Below are 15,381 nucleotides of genomic sequence, written 5' to 3'. Positions count from 1 at the left end.
AAATAACAAGCAACCTTGACAAGGGAAGAAAATCAAGCCAGAAATAAGAATATTTTCCATTCCGTCAGAAAACCATACAATTCTGATCCTCCTCCAGCAGCTGATAGCCAAAAGAAGGAATAAGAAGATTATGCAGAACTCAGGGATACAATACATGAAAAACTGAAGGGAGAAACCTTATGAATATTCAGATTGTGGGAAAGGTTTCATTAAAAATTCCCATCTCCTAAGATACAAGACCATGCACGCAGAAGAAAAAAACTTTGAATGTCCTGATTGTATCTGTGGGAAAGGTTTCAGTCAGAATTCAAGCCTGGTGACTCATCAAAGGATTCACACAGGAGAGAAACCCTTTGAATGTCCTAAATGTGGGAAACGTTTTTGTGATAATTCCATCCTGGTGAGACACCAGAAGACTCACACAGGAGAGAAAGCCATTGAATGTCCTGATTGTGGGAAAGGTTTCAGTCACACTTCCAGGTTGGTTAGACAAAAGAAGACTCACACAGTAGAAAAACCCACTGAATGACCTGACTGTGGGAAAGGTTTCATTAAGAATTCCAGCCTGGTGAGACACCAGAGGATTCATACAGGAGAGAAACATTTTGAATACATGTCCCCCCTGGTCCTTCCCTTCACTAGACTAGACATAATCAATTCCTGCAACCCTTCTTTATATTTTAGCATCCGGGCCCCTAATCCTCTTTGTTGCTCTTTTCTGCATTCTTTCCAGAGTCTCAATAACTTTTTTATGATATGGTGACCAAACTGTCTGTAATTATCTAAGTGTGGTCTTACTCTTTATAAAGTGGTACTAGTACTTCACATGATCTTGATTCTATCTCTGTTAATGCAGCCTACTATTGTATTGCCTTTTTTGGATCACTGCTGGCCGATATCTAAATGATTGTCCACTAGACTTCAAGGTTCCTCTCATAGTTATTACTTGAGCCAAGTACTACCTATTCTGTACCAGTACATTTGGTTTTTCTTGAATAAGCGTAAAGCCCTTTCTTCCCCTCCATTGAATTTCATTTTGTTAGGTACGGCCCATTGTGCAAATCTATCAAGATTCTCTATCTTGAGCTTCTGAGGTGTTGACTATTCCTGCCAACTTGGTGTTGTTTGCAAATTTGATGTGTTCTGGTTCGACTCCCTCATCAAAGGCATTTAGACATTTTTTTTAGACATTTATTACGATTTATAGGCCGCCCTTCTCCCTGAGGGGACTCAGGGCGGCTTACAATCACGGGAGGGGGTGCAATAATACAAGACAAACAGTGGGTAAACAAGATAAATTATAAAATACCAACTTGCATTCAACAGTCAAGCAACACTCGGGCGGGTAATTTAAAACTTATCCCCAGGCCTGCTGGGAGAGCCAGACCTTAAGGGCCGTGCGGAAGGTCTGGATGGTGGTGAGGGTACGAATCTCAACGGGGAGATCGTTCCATAGGGTCGGAGCTGCAACAGAAAAGGCTCTCCTCCGTGTAGTCGCCAGTCGGCATTGACTGGCGGATGGAATCCGGAGGAGGCCCAATCTGTGCGATCTTATCGGTCGAAGGGAGGTAATCGGCAGAAGGCGGTCTCTCAAGTACCCAGATCCACTACCATGGAGTGCTTTAAAGGTGGTCATCAATACCCTGAAGCGCACCCGGAGATCGACAGGTAGCCAGTGCAGCTCGCGGAGGATAGGTGTAATGTGGGCGAACCGCGGTGCGCCCACTTATCACTCGCGCGGCTGCATTCTGGACTAACTGCAGTCGCCGGATGCACTTCAAGGGCAACCCCATGTAGAGCCCATTGCAGTATTCCAGCCTAGAGATCACAAGGGCTCGAGTGACTGTTGTGAGAGCCTCCCGGTTCAGGTAGGGCCGTAACTGGCGGACCAGGCGAACCTAGGCAAATGCCCCCCTGGTCACAGCCGACAAGTGATGGTTAAAAGTCAGCTGTGGATCCAGGAGGACTCCTAGATTACGGACCCTATCTGAGGGGTATAAAATTTGACCCCCCAGCCTGAGTGTTGGAATGTCAGCCAAATTATTGGGAGGGAAACACAACAGCCACTCGGTCTTGTCCGGGTTGAGTACCAGTTTGTTAGCGCTCATCCAGTCCTTAACGGCCTCAAGGCCCTGGTTCATCACGTCCACCGCTTCATTGAGTTGGCACGGGGCGGACAGATACAATTGTGTATTGTCCGCATATTGATGGTATTTTATCCCGTGCCTCCGGATGATCTCGCCCAGCGGTTTCATGTAAATGTTAAATAGTAGGGGGGATAAGACCGAACCCTGCGGCACCCCATATGTTAGGGGCCTCAGGGACGATCTCTGCCCCCCGACCAACACCGACTGCGACCTGTCCGAGAGGTAGGAGGAGAACCACTGCAAAACAGTGCCTCCCACCCCAACCTCCCGCAGTCTTCGCAGAAGGATACCATGGTCGATGGTATCGAAAGCCGCTGAGAGGTCAAGGAGAACCAGGATGGACGCATGGCCTCCATCTCTGGCCCTCCAGAGATCATCGGTCAATGCGATCAAAGCGGTTTCAGTGCTGTAACCGGGTCTGAAGCCGGACTGGAAGGGGTCAAGATAGCTAGCTTCCTCCAAGGCCCGTTGAAGCTGGAAGGCCACCACCTTCTCAACAACCTTCCCAATAAAGGGGAGGTTGGAGACAGGACGATAGTTGTTTAAAATGGCTGGATCCAAGGATGGTTTCTTCAGGAGGGGTCTTACCATTTATGAAGATATTAAAGAGTATTAAAGCAGAACCTTGGGGTACCCACTGCTTACTTCTCTCCATATAGGTATAGTCCCATTAAGGAATACACTTTGAGTGTGATTTGTCAGCCAGTTATGAATCCATCTGTGTAGATTGATGTACCTATCCCACATTTTTCTAATTTACCAAGAAGTAGGTTACTACTTTGTCAACTGCCTTTCGAAATCCAATTATACAATGTATTTGATTAGTCTGCTAATTTAGTCACGTTGTGCAAGAATGATATAATATAGGTTTGGAACGATCTGCTTTTGAAAAACCCATGTTGACTTCTGGTTATGTATTTGCTTGCTTCTAGGTGTTTGCAGTTCTTTTGCTTCATTTGCAGTTTTGGGGGCTTTACGGTTCTGGAGATTTTGTGATGATGCATGAGTGGCATTTCGTTTTTATATATATAGATTTTCCAGTATTTCCCACATTCCTTGCACTGTTTTCTCCTTTAGGATTTTAATCCATGAAATTTTGCTTAGGCTCTGAACTTCTTAAAATCAGCTCTTCTAAAGTTTAAGACACTTGTTGGATTATATTCTATTGCTTGTGGTTTGCATTATTTTGACTTCCAGTAAGACGTGGTCACTCTCCCAAGGTTCCAGCAACTTCAACTCCTTCTATCACTCCTCTATTAGTAAGAATTAGGTTGATATAGTTTTTCCTCTAGTTCCCTCCTCTTCTTTTTTGATGACAAACTTGTCAGCTAAGTTGGTTAGGAATCTATTCAATCTCCTACTTGCTGTATACTTTGTCTCCCAGTTGATATCAGGGTAGTTAAAGTCTCCCATTATATCTTGAAGTAGCCCTCTTGATATAGCTTGTAATCCACACGTGTATTGAAAATGACAGATGAATAAAAGTTTTTTTTTTATTTCCGGGTCTTGCCAATAAATATGGTATTTCCTGCCCCGTCCATGTATTAACCAGGTTCAATTGTGCTTAATCCAGCACTTCCTAAAAAATAGCTATTGGCATCTTTGGTTGCACAGGGAGTCCTCATTTACCACTTTTTCCCTGAGCCTTCGAAGTTGCTATGGCACAGTGGAAGCAGACGTGCACCTGGTCCACAAAATTTGCGGTAATCCTAGCACTTGTTCCGTGACTGTCCTTAGCCTCCTCCTGCCCGACTGCCAGCTTTTTGACATTGGAGAGATTGCTGATTGGAGCAAGAAAACTGTTGTGCTCACCTCCCGTGACTGCTTATGCCAATGCATAGCTAGAATTGGAAGAAAAGTGGGTCGTTGTGGCGGAAAGAGTCAGTGCAATATCTGAGAGCTTGGATGAGAAGGTGCGAGTGAGGCGGCAGATGCTTTCCCTGTTAACTGAGTCCATTAAGCCATTTGGTGTAAGGAGAAAATCAGTGTGGTGGGTTCAGTTACCGCTGAGATCAGCTGCTGCCTCGCTTGGACCTTTTCATCCACGCTGCTTGGTGTTGCTCTGGGTTTTTCCGCCACAGCCACACAGCCATTTCTTCTACCTTTGCCTTGGCACTTGCAACCGTGGGAGCCCAGCTCTGCAGCTCCCTTGCTCCAACCAGCAGCCTCTGTTTTGTTTCCAAACGTTTGTGGCCAGGCAGGAGGACGATAAGGATGGTTTCAAGGTGACATGCCACTTCCTTGCCAGTCCGGCTAGCGGGTGGGCAAGCAGGTTGGCTTCAAAGAAAAGTGCTGCACTGGGCGATGCATCCCCTAGTCGCGGGCTAGATGCGAGGCCCCAGGCAGACAGAAGGACAAGAGTGCGACAGATGGTCCAAGCCACCGTGGAAACCAAGAGGCCGGCCTGAAAGGCACAGGCTAAGACTCCAATGGCTTTCTGGCTCATCGAAGCAGAGATGGGCAAGAGGCTGGAGAGCACACAGTGCCCCAATGCAACATTCCCACAGGGGCTGCCTGTTTTCCCTCCACTCCAACCTCAGGCCCTGCATCCAGCCCGTGAGTGGCCAATGCATCACTTCCAGAGTCGTCTGGCTGGCGATCTTCCGCACACTTCCCTTGCAGGCCAGGCTGGCTTCAGAAAACACCAGGGAAGGGCTCCGATGCTGCAATCTCCCATGCCCTTCCCTCAGAAACCAGACTGGCTTTGGGAAACATCCAGGAAACGGTCGGATGGTGCAATCTGCCACACACTTCTTGTGCAGGTCAGGCTGGTTTTGGGGAACACCCATTGAAGGTTCCAATGCCACGGTCTCCCATGCAGGTCAGGCCAGTTTCAGGAAACACTCGGGAAGGGCTCCGAAGCCACAATCTCCTGCACGCTCCCCTACCACCCTGCACACATCAATCCACCCACCGCATCACCCCTCTGCCAGCATGCCCTCTCCCACCTACGAATCCATGCCCTTTGGCCTTACATTTGCGAGCAGTAATGAGCAGAAGTACGCAGATGTGTGGGCAGATTCTGCAAGGTCTATATAAGGCTGATGCCTGAAGGAGGGATGATGATGGAGGTGGGAAAAGCCGCCAACACAAGGAGTGGATGGAAAATGAGGGGGCGGGGTTTAATGCCACCACTGCGTGGCCTGGATATATTGTGTTGACCGGCTGTGTCTGGCTCGCAGGGCCTAGTTTGAGAACCCTGACATAAAGCTTCCCCTGGCTGGTTCTTGCTCTGTAGCACTAAGGCCCAAGTAGTCCTACCCGGCTGCCAATTCCATAGAGAGGGGGCATGCCCCCTCAGTCAATTTCCTTCCTAAAGAGGTAGCATAAAAGAGATTTCCAAACCCCGTCCTGATTGTGACTCGCAAATGATGCTGACCAGTTGCCCAGTAAAGCAAAATATTTTGCACTGGTTATCCACTGCATTAGTAGGAATCCCAGGACTCAGTGTGCAACGTCAAAAATATTCATAGCCTGGCTTGCACACTAGCTGATCTTAATTTGGCTCACAAATCCTGGATGCAATAAACTAAGGCAGGATCAGAAAACTATCCTTGGGAATGGGCAGCCTTTGATTATGTACTAAGGCACAATCATGGCTGCAAAGAATGTTGGGACATATGCTTGCTTTAAATCTGACTAAAAGCTCACAGAAGGTGACATCAGACATCTTAAAAGAATTGGCACAGAAAATCACATTTCTATTTAAAAGAACTTCTGCCCTTCCTGAGTGGAAAACACTCCTTTTGGGGGCCACTGCCATAATCATGAGAATCCTCTGCTCCCTCCACCTTTGTCCCAGTAGCCTGCAAAATCACCTCCCATTTCAATAGACCCCTAGTAAGGATGCCAGGCAAATATCCCTCTTGGTCTGCCAGGTATATAGAAAGTACAGAGACCATTTTAATGGTTCATAGGTTGGGCAATATATGTAAATATATATAGCGTAAAAGGGGGAAATTGTGGGAATCCCCCCCCCCAGAATGAAATATTTGAGGGATATTAAAAGAGATAGAATATTATATTTCTGCAAAGGAGAAATGGGGAAACATATTCTTAGGGGCAGAAAGCAGCCCCCCTTCCTGTCTTTCTTAATAGCCTACAGCAGATGCTCATTAAGAAATCCTGGGCCAGCCTATCCACAAGCAAAATAACTTCACCTCCAGGTAATGGGATTAAGGACAGGACATGCCTTCTCCCCAGTCATGGAAAAAAGTGGAAACAATACAGTTCCATTAAGGAAGGAAGGAAGGCTAGAGGCAATAGATAGCAGGATAAAATCAATTACACATGTCTGACAGGTTTGGAAGTGCTAATTAAGACCCATCATGAGCCTTTGGAAAACAAGTAAAAATAATCAAATAATAAAAGCCCACAAAGGAAACCTCAACAGTTTTTGAGAATGAAAGAAATGGCAATTGGCAGTATTTCGATGAATGTGGGAGTGAGATAATGTAATTCTGTCTTCCCAACACATAGGAGATGTTTCAGTTTCTTTCATTCCGCTCAGGGCTTTTTTAAAATTTAAATTTATACATACAGACAAGTATATTTCTAATGGGTCACAACCAGGAGCTAAGCTAAGCAGCGTCCCATTTCACTAGGCTAAGTTGCAAAGATCACTTGCTAAACGGATTGATAGCATTTAATCAGTGGAAACTTGTTGCAAGCGCCTTAGGTAGAAACTGGAGAAAGATTTTTTTTCTGCCTCCTATCTGGAGATGGTGGTCAAACAGGCAACATCTGTGCCCAGAAAGCGGATAATACCTGTGGTTGAGTTTAAAAGAGTTAAAACCATCGAGTACTGAATTGCTAGAAAGGTTGGAAGGTGACAGGAGGACTAGAAAAAAGAAAGTCCAGTTGCCTTTTGAAAAAAGCACCTTTGGGACAGCTGAACTTCCTCTTCCGGATCACTCATGGGAGGAGAGTGCTGTGCAGAGCGGCTTTTGTGCTCTTCCCATGGTCGAAGCAGCAGCTGGAAGGTGAGTTGCGGGCGGGTGGGAGGAGAGTCCCGGAAGCAGAGAAGCAACTGGGCTGAAGCATCTCAGCTGCTGCTGCTGCAGGTTCCTCCCCTCCCCGAATTTAAGCCCACTGGGGCTGCACGCTGTGAAACTGGTGGCTGCAATTTTCCTTCCGGTGGGAAGATTGGAAAAGTCTCTTCCAAGTGAAGGTGGATTCTTTGGGAATGGCTTCCCTCCAGAGGTTGTGGGGGCTCCCATCACTGGAGGGTTTGTGACAGAGCTGGGAGGGACCTTGCAGGTCTTCTATTCCGACGCCCTGATCAAGCAGGAGACCCAACATCATTTCAGACAAATGGCTGTCCTGTCTCTGATTAAAAGCCACCAGGGATGGAGCCCCCACAACCTCTGAAGGGAAAACCTTCCACTGGTTCACTGTTCTTAGTGTCAGGAAGTTTCTCCTTAGTTCGGAGTTGCTTCTCTCCTTGATGAGTTTCCATCCAGTTCCTTGTCCTGCCTTCAGGGGCTTTGGAGAATAGGTTGACGCCCCTCCCTCTTTTGTGGCAACTCCTCAAGTATTGGAAGATGGCTATCATGTCTCCCCTAGTCCTTCCTTTCACTAGATGAGAAATACCCAATTCCTGCAACCTCTTAATTATATTTTAGCCTCCACCCCCTAATCCTCTTTGTTGCTCTTTTCTGCCTTCTTTCCAGAGTCTTAACATCTTTTTTATGATATGGTGACCAAACTGTCTGCAATTTTTTAAGTGTGGTCTTACACTTTATAAAGTGATACTAGTACTTCACATGGTCATGATTCTGTCTCTCTGTTAATGCAGCCTAGTACTTTTTTTTTTTTACCGCTGCAATATACAGTTGGCCCATATCTAAATGATTGTTCACTAAGACTTCAAGGTTCCTCTCATAGTTATTACTTGAGCCAAGTGCTACCTATTTTATACCAGTACATTTGGTTTTCCTTGCATAAGTGTAAATCCCCTATCCCCCCTGCATTGAATTTCATTTTGTTAGGTAGGACCCTGTGTTCTAATCTATCGAGATTCTATTCTCCTGAGCCTAGCTTCTGAGGTGTTGACTATTCCTGCCAGCTTTGTGTCATTTGATGCGTTCCTGTTCGATTCCTTCATGGATTATATTCTATTGCTTGTGTTTGGATTATATTGAATTCCAGTAAGACATGGTCACTTGCCCAACGTTCCAACAACTTCTACTCCTTCTATCGCTTCTCTATTAGTAAGAATTAGGTCGAGTACAATTTTTCCCCTACTTCCCTCCTCCACCTTTTGGATGATAAAATTGTTTTGTTAAGTAGGTTAAGAATCTAGCTGTAGTTGGTCTCCCAGTTGATATCAGGACAGTTAAAGTCTCCCATAACAACTTGATGTTGCCCTCTTGATATGGTTTGTAATCCATGTTACAAACGTGGATTTTGACTGAAAATGACAGATGAATAACATTTGCAAGTTTTCTTACTTCCATGTTTTACCAATAAATATGGTATTTCTTTTCCCATCCACGTATTAACCAGATTCAATTGTGCTTAATCCATCTTTGGTTGCGCAGGTTGTCCTCATTTACCACTTTTTCCCTGAGCTTTCAAAGTTACTATGGCACAGTAGAAGCAGACGTGCACCTGGTCCATAAAATTTGTGGTAATCCTAGGACTTGTTCCGTGACCGCATGTCAGCAGTGACTGTGGTTTTCAAGGTGCAGGAAAAGAAGTTGCACCAATCCGGGTTCTGCCAAAAGATGCACATTTATGATGGCGGCAGCATCCCACACTCATGATCCCCATTTGTGACCCTCCCAGCTATCTCCTGACAAGCAAAATCAGTAGTTATACTGGAAGGAAATTGCAAGTCACAGTCATATAAAATTGCCTTTAACAACCCACAGTAATTAGCTTAACAACTACAGAGGAGCAGATGTAATTTGGCACTGTCATGGGACATGATGCTTAAGGATTGATCTGCTTAGTGACAGAAATATCAGTTCTAATTGCGGTAGGTTAAGTAAGGACTACTTGAGTGGGGGTGTCACCAGAGGGGTGGTAGGCACTATTTTCTCCTCTTATTTGCAGCTGAGGACTTCATGAGCAAAAGTGGTTTATACTTTTCGTCTTTTTTCACATCGTTTCTAACCAATTAAATTTTATAAAAAATTAAAGGTACACTATTCTTTGATTCTTACAGACAAACTGGATGGAAATAAAAGCACTTGGAACAACTATAGATAACAATTAATGTTGAAAAGGGAACAATATCAAGCCAGAAATCAAAATATTTTCCATTTCCTTCAGTAAACCATGTAGTTCTGTTCCTCCTCCAGCAGCTGTTAGGACAAAGAGAGAAAATCAAGAAAGAATAAGCAGTTATGCAGAACTCAAGGATACATTACATGAAAAGCGAAGAGAGGTTATGTATCATTCAGTAAAAGCGGCAAATATCTGGAAGTCTGTTGGGAGGAAAAGATCCATAGTAAAGCCACGTAGAACAGACAGGCCTCTCCCCGTGAGGAAGAAGACGGCTTGAATGAAAGCACCCTAAACAAGGCATTGTCCATATTTTTGACCTGCTCAAGAATATCAGCTGTGCAAAAGTTCCATAGATTTGCCTATTGTGGAAAAAGCACAGATGGGAAATCACAGCTGATTATTCGCAAGAGGAGCCACGAATGAGAAATGACATACAAATTACCTGAATGTGACAAAAACTATGATCACAACAGCTCCCTTGTGGTTCATTGACACATCTTCACACAAGAAGAAAGCCACAAAAGCTTCATTAGAAATTTCCATCTCATGAGACACCAGAAGAAGAAGAAAAACCACTTGAATGTCCTCGTTGTGGGAAAGTCACAATTCCAGCCTGGTGATACACCAGAGGACTCACATAGAGAAACCATTTGAATGTCCTATCTGTGGAAAAACCTTTAGTTATAGTTCCAACCTGGTGACACACCAGAGGATACACACAGGAGAAAGGCTCTTTGAATGCCATATCTGTGGGAAAGCTTTCAGGCATAATTACAATCTGTTGAGACACCAGAGGACTCACACAGGAGAGAAACCCTTTGAATGTCCTATCTGTGGGAAAAGCTTTCCTGATAATTACAGCGTGGTGACACACCAGAGGATTCACACAGGAGAAAGGCCCTTTGAATACCATATCTGTGGGAAAGCTTTCAGTCAGAATAGCAATCTGGTGACTCATCAGAGGACTCACACAGAATGAAACCCTTTGAATGTCCTGCTTGTGGGAAAGATTTCAGTCATATTTCCAGCTTGGTTAGACACCAGAGGACTCATTCAAGGGAGAAACCATTCGAATGTCCTGATTGTGGGAAAAGTTTCAGTCAAAATTCCCATCTGCTGCTTCATCAGAGGACTCACACAGGAGAGAAACCATTTGAATGTCCTGATTGTGGTAAATGTTTCAGTGATAATTCCAACTTAGTTAGACACCAGAGGACTCACACAGGAGAGAAACCTTTTGAATGTCTCTATTGTGGGAAAACTTTCAATCAGAGTTCCCACCTAGTGATACACCAGAAGACTCACACGGGAGAGAAACCCTTTGAATGTCTCTATTGTGGGAAAAGTTTCAGTCAGAATTCCGACCTAGTGATACACCAGAAGACTCACACAGGAGAGAAAGCCATTGAATGTCCTGATTGTGGGAAAGGTTTCAGTAAGAAATCCAGATTGGTTAGACACCAGATGATTCACACAGGAGAAAGGCCCTTTAAATGTCCTGATTGTGGGAGAGGTTTCATTGATAATTCAAGCCTGGTGACTCATCACAGGACACACACAGGAGAGAAACACTTTGAATGTCCTACCTGTGGGAAAAGCTGTAGTAATAATTCTAGCCTGGTGACACACCAGAGGACTCACATAGGAGAGAAGCCTTTTGAATGTCCTATCTGTGGGAAAAGTTTTAGTGAAAATTCCAGCCAGGTGAGACACCAGAGGACTCACACAGGAGAGAAGCCTTTTGAATGTCCTATCTGTGGGAAAAGCTTTAGTTATAATTCAAGCCTGGTGACTCATCAGAGGACTCACATAGGAGAGAAGTCTTTTGAATGTCCTATCTGTGGGAAAGGTTTCATTGAGAATTCAAGCCTGGTGACTCATCAGAGGATACACACAGGAGAGAAACCCTTTGAATGTCCTACCTGTGGGAAACGTTTTAGGGATAATTCCAGTCAGGTGAGACACCAGAGGACACACACAGGAGAGAAGCCATTTTAATGTCCTATCTGTGGGAAAAGCTTTAGTGATAATTCCAATGTGGTGATACACCAGAGGACTCACACCTGAGAGAAATCTTTGAATTGGCTAGTCTGTGGACATTACTTCAAGCATAAACCATCCCTTATTGCACACAAGGTAATCTATATTAGGAAAAGAAGCTGGGTTTAGAGAATGCTTGAATTTCATTTGTGATCTATTGAAAGTATAGGTGAATAATCTCCTTTTGGGTTATTTTATTCTCTTATCTCTATACAACAGCGTCCAGAACAAAAATCCACTATCTTCCCCATCCATGCCTTTCTTTTTTTTACATTTTTTTGAGGAAGTGGGAAATATTTCTTCTGTCCTATAGAGGCAATCACGCCGTCTTTCTTAGGCTCCATTTCTAGGCCCTGCTATATATGTTTCTCTGTATGATCTAACGGGAGGCTTCAGTGCAAGTAAATTTACAGAATTTACACTGGGCATTTAGCAGATATAAAATTTCCTCTTCCAAGAATGAATCTTGATGGTTGATGCTCTTGGATGCAGCCCTGGCCAGCAGGAGTGAAGCTCGTTCCCCTGGAGTGTGTGGCCTGATGCTGCTGCCATGCCCTAAAATCCTGGGGGCAACAGTGATAAAGTTTTGGCATGTAGAGAGGTTTTGATCTCCATTGAGAATCACCCCTAAGAAAGCTGAAGTGTAATTCTATAAAACGTTCATGAACTTTTAGGGCTTGGCACATAGCTAATCTTCGTAAGCTGAGCAGCATCCCATTTTAAGGCTAAGTTACAAAGATCGGTTGCTAGAAGTCAAAAACGATTTCATGGCATTTAATCAGTGGAAACATGTTGCAAATGCCTTAGGTAGAAACTGGAGAAGGATGTTTTTCTGCCTCCTATCTGGAGATGGTGGTCAAACAGGCAACACCTGTTCCTAGAAAGAGGAATCCTGAGAATCCTGGAAGCAGAGAAGCAACTGGACTGAAGCATCTCAGCTACTGCTGCTGCAGGTTCCTTCCCTCCCCGAATTTAAGCCTGTTGGTGCTGCACGCTGTGAAACTGGTGGCTGCAATTTTCTTCCCGGTGGGAAGATTGGAAAAGTCTCTTCCAAGTGAAGGTGGATTCTTTGGGAATGGCTTTCCTCCTGATCAAACAGGAGACCGAATATTATTTCAGACAAATGGCACAGTAGAAGCAGATGTGCACATGGTCCACAACATTTGCGGTAATCCTAGCACTTGTTCCGTGACTGCACTTCAGCAGTGTGTGGTTTTGAATTTGATATAAAAGGAGTTGCAACAATTCAGGTTCTGCCAATAGTTGCACATTTATGATGGCGGTGGCATCCCACACTCATGATCCCCATTTGTGATCTTCCCAGCTAGCTTCTGACAAGCAAAATCAGTGGGTATACTGGCAGGAAATTGCAAGTCACAGTCATATGAAATTGCCTTGAATAACCCACCGTAATTTGCTTAAAAACTACAGAGGAACAGATCTAAATTAGCACTTTCATGTGACATGATGCTTAATGATTGAGCTGCTTAGTGACAGAAATATGAGTTCCAATTGCAGTAGTTTAAATAAGGTCTACTTGAGTTGAGTTTCACCAGAGGGGTTGTAGATAGTATTTTCTTCTCTTATTTGCAGCTGAGGACTTCTATAAGCAAAATGGTCTATACTATTTTTCTTTTTTCACATCATCTCTAACAATTTTATAAACAATTAAAGTTACATTTTTATTTGAATCTTACAGACAAAAAGGATGGCGATGAACGCTCTGGACAACTGAAAATAACAAGCAACCTTGACAAGGGAAGAAAATCAAGCCAGAAATCAGAATATTTTCCATTCCTTCAGAAAACCATACAATTCTGATCCACCTCCAGCAGCTGATAGTCAAAAGAAGGAATAAGGAGATTATGCAGAACTCAGGGATACAGTGCATGAAAAAGTGAAGGGAGAAACCTTATGAATATTCAGATTGTGGGAAAGGTTTCATTAAAAATCCCCATCTCCTGAGACACAAGACCATGCACAGAGGAGAGAAAAACTTTCAATGTCCTGATTGTGGGAAAAGTTTTAGTCGGAGTTCCAACCTGGTGAGACAACAGAGGACTCACACAGGAGAAAGGCCCTTCGAATGTGCTATCTGTGGGGAAAGCTATATCGATTATTCCCACCTGGTGATACACCAGAGGACTCACACTGGAGAGAAACCCTTTGTCCTATCTGTGGGAAATGTTTCAGTGATAATTCCAGTCTGGTGATACACCAGAGAATACACACAGGAGAAAGGCCCTTTGAATGTCCTATCTGTGGGAAAGCTTTCAGTCAGAATATCAATTTGGTGACTCATCAGAGGACTCACACAGGAGAGAAACCCTTTGAATGTCCTGATTGTGGAAAATGTTTCAGTGATATTTCCAGCTTGATTAGACACAAGAGGACTCACAAAGGAGAGAAACCATTTGAATGTCCTGATTGTGGGAAAAGTTTCAGTCAAAATCCCCATCTGGTGATTCATCAGAGGACTCACACAGGAGAGAAACCCTTCAAATGTCCTGATTGTGGGAAAAATTTCAGTCAAAATTCCCATCTGGTGAGACATCAGAGGACTCACACAGGAGAGAAGCCATTTGAGTCTCCTATCTGTGGGAAAAGGTTTTGTTATAGTTCCAACGTGGTGGCACATCAGAGGACTCACACAGAAGAGAAACCCTATGAATGTCCTGATAGTGGGAAAGTTTCAGTCTGAGTTTCAACCTGATGAAAAATCAGAAGACTCACACTGTAAAGAAATCTTTGAAATGTCCAATCTGTGGAGATTACTTCAAGCATAAATCATCCTTTATTGCACACAAGGTAATCCATATGAAGAAAAGTAGATGACTTTAGAGAATGCTTGAATTTCATTTGCGATCTCCCATTGAAAGTGTAAGTGAGGAATGGATTGATTTAATTTTCGACTGATTCTTTTTGCTCAAACATTCTCAGAATTAAAATCTGTAGGTGGAGAGAAATGGAAAATGGCTAACTACTAATTTCTGGTTATCAGCAGAAGATATTTCCTTTTGCAGAAGTAGTGAAATTCCTCAAAAAGGAATTTTGGGAGGAGCTTTTGTCTGTTGATTGTGGAATTCCCACGTGTGGAGATTCACTCTTTTATCTTCGTTTCAGCCAGATTGTGAGCGCCAGAATTCTGCAGCCAGCACAAAAGTAGTTCTCAAAATATAACTATGATGGGTCTTGAATTACCGTTGCATGTTGCATCGCTGTTAAGTGAAATTGCTTTCCTTTACTACCTGAATCCCCCTTCTCTCCCTGAGGCAACCCTTAATCAAATTTGCAGGTCACTAAGCAGAACTCTGTATACTCAGTGCTGGGGAAAATGCTTGGAGGCCTCGTGCAGGGCCAGGGCTGCCTGCCGTAGGCATCTCTAGGCCTCCCACACCCTCCAAGACATTTTGCTTAACCCTTGCATCCCACTGGCCCTTCACTTCCCCCCCCCTCCCAGGGTTCCCTTACACCTGGCTCCAACCCCACCCGACCTCACACCCTCCTCCTTTTTACCTTTTGAAGCTCTCTGAACCTCATGTTGGGGAGGGAGGGAAGGACATCTATCATTGGGCCTCATGACTTTGTCCTGGAAGCAGCCACCATTTTCAGTGGGCCCTGGATTGATCCCTGGTGTGAACTGTGGTAACCGCGCAACATGCCACATGGCGTCCTAGCGCAAGCGTCAACATAACAGACACATGCTTGACTCGCATTCTTCTCTGCTTTCTCAGAAGGGAACCGAGTGAAAGAAAATGCAGTCAAGTGGAAATGGCTGGAGTGCACTTAGAGGAGTTTAGCCAAAAGGAAAGGGGGAGCCAATGGGAGCTTTTTAAAATATTAGTTCCTCAAAGGAATAATAATCCTCCAGAAATTAAAAGTGTTTTAATCAGCTGAGAAACAGTTTGGACACAGCTTGCATGGGCTACGTGATACGTTATGCGCTGTCTGGCTGCTAGTG

At 44.3% G+C, this 15,381-nt stretch overlaps 1 pseudogene; it reads left to right on the top strand.

Moving 5' to 3' along the window:
- The first annotated feature begins 10,355 nt into the window (after positions 1 to 10,355).
- On the top strand, positions 10,356 to 14,132 carry LOC148047596 (uncharacterized; annotated as a pseudogene).
- Positions 14,133 to 15,381: the final 1,249 nt, after the last annotated feature.

The sequence above is a fragment of the Thamnophis sirtalis genome, unplaced genomic scaffold (genome assembly GCF_051295495.1).
Source record: "Thamnophis sirtalis isolate CommonGarterSnake01/CBP01778 unplaced genomic scaffold, rThaSir2_p1.2 scaffold_3, whole genome shotgun sequence".
Lineage (NCBI taxonomy): Eukaryota > Metazoa > Chordata > Lepidosauria > Squamata > Natricidae > Thamnophis > Thamnophis sirtalis.
Note: the sequence above shows the minus strand (reverse complement) of the source record. Positions and strands in the feature narration are given on the sequence as shown.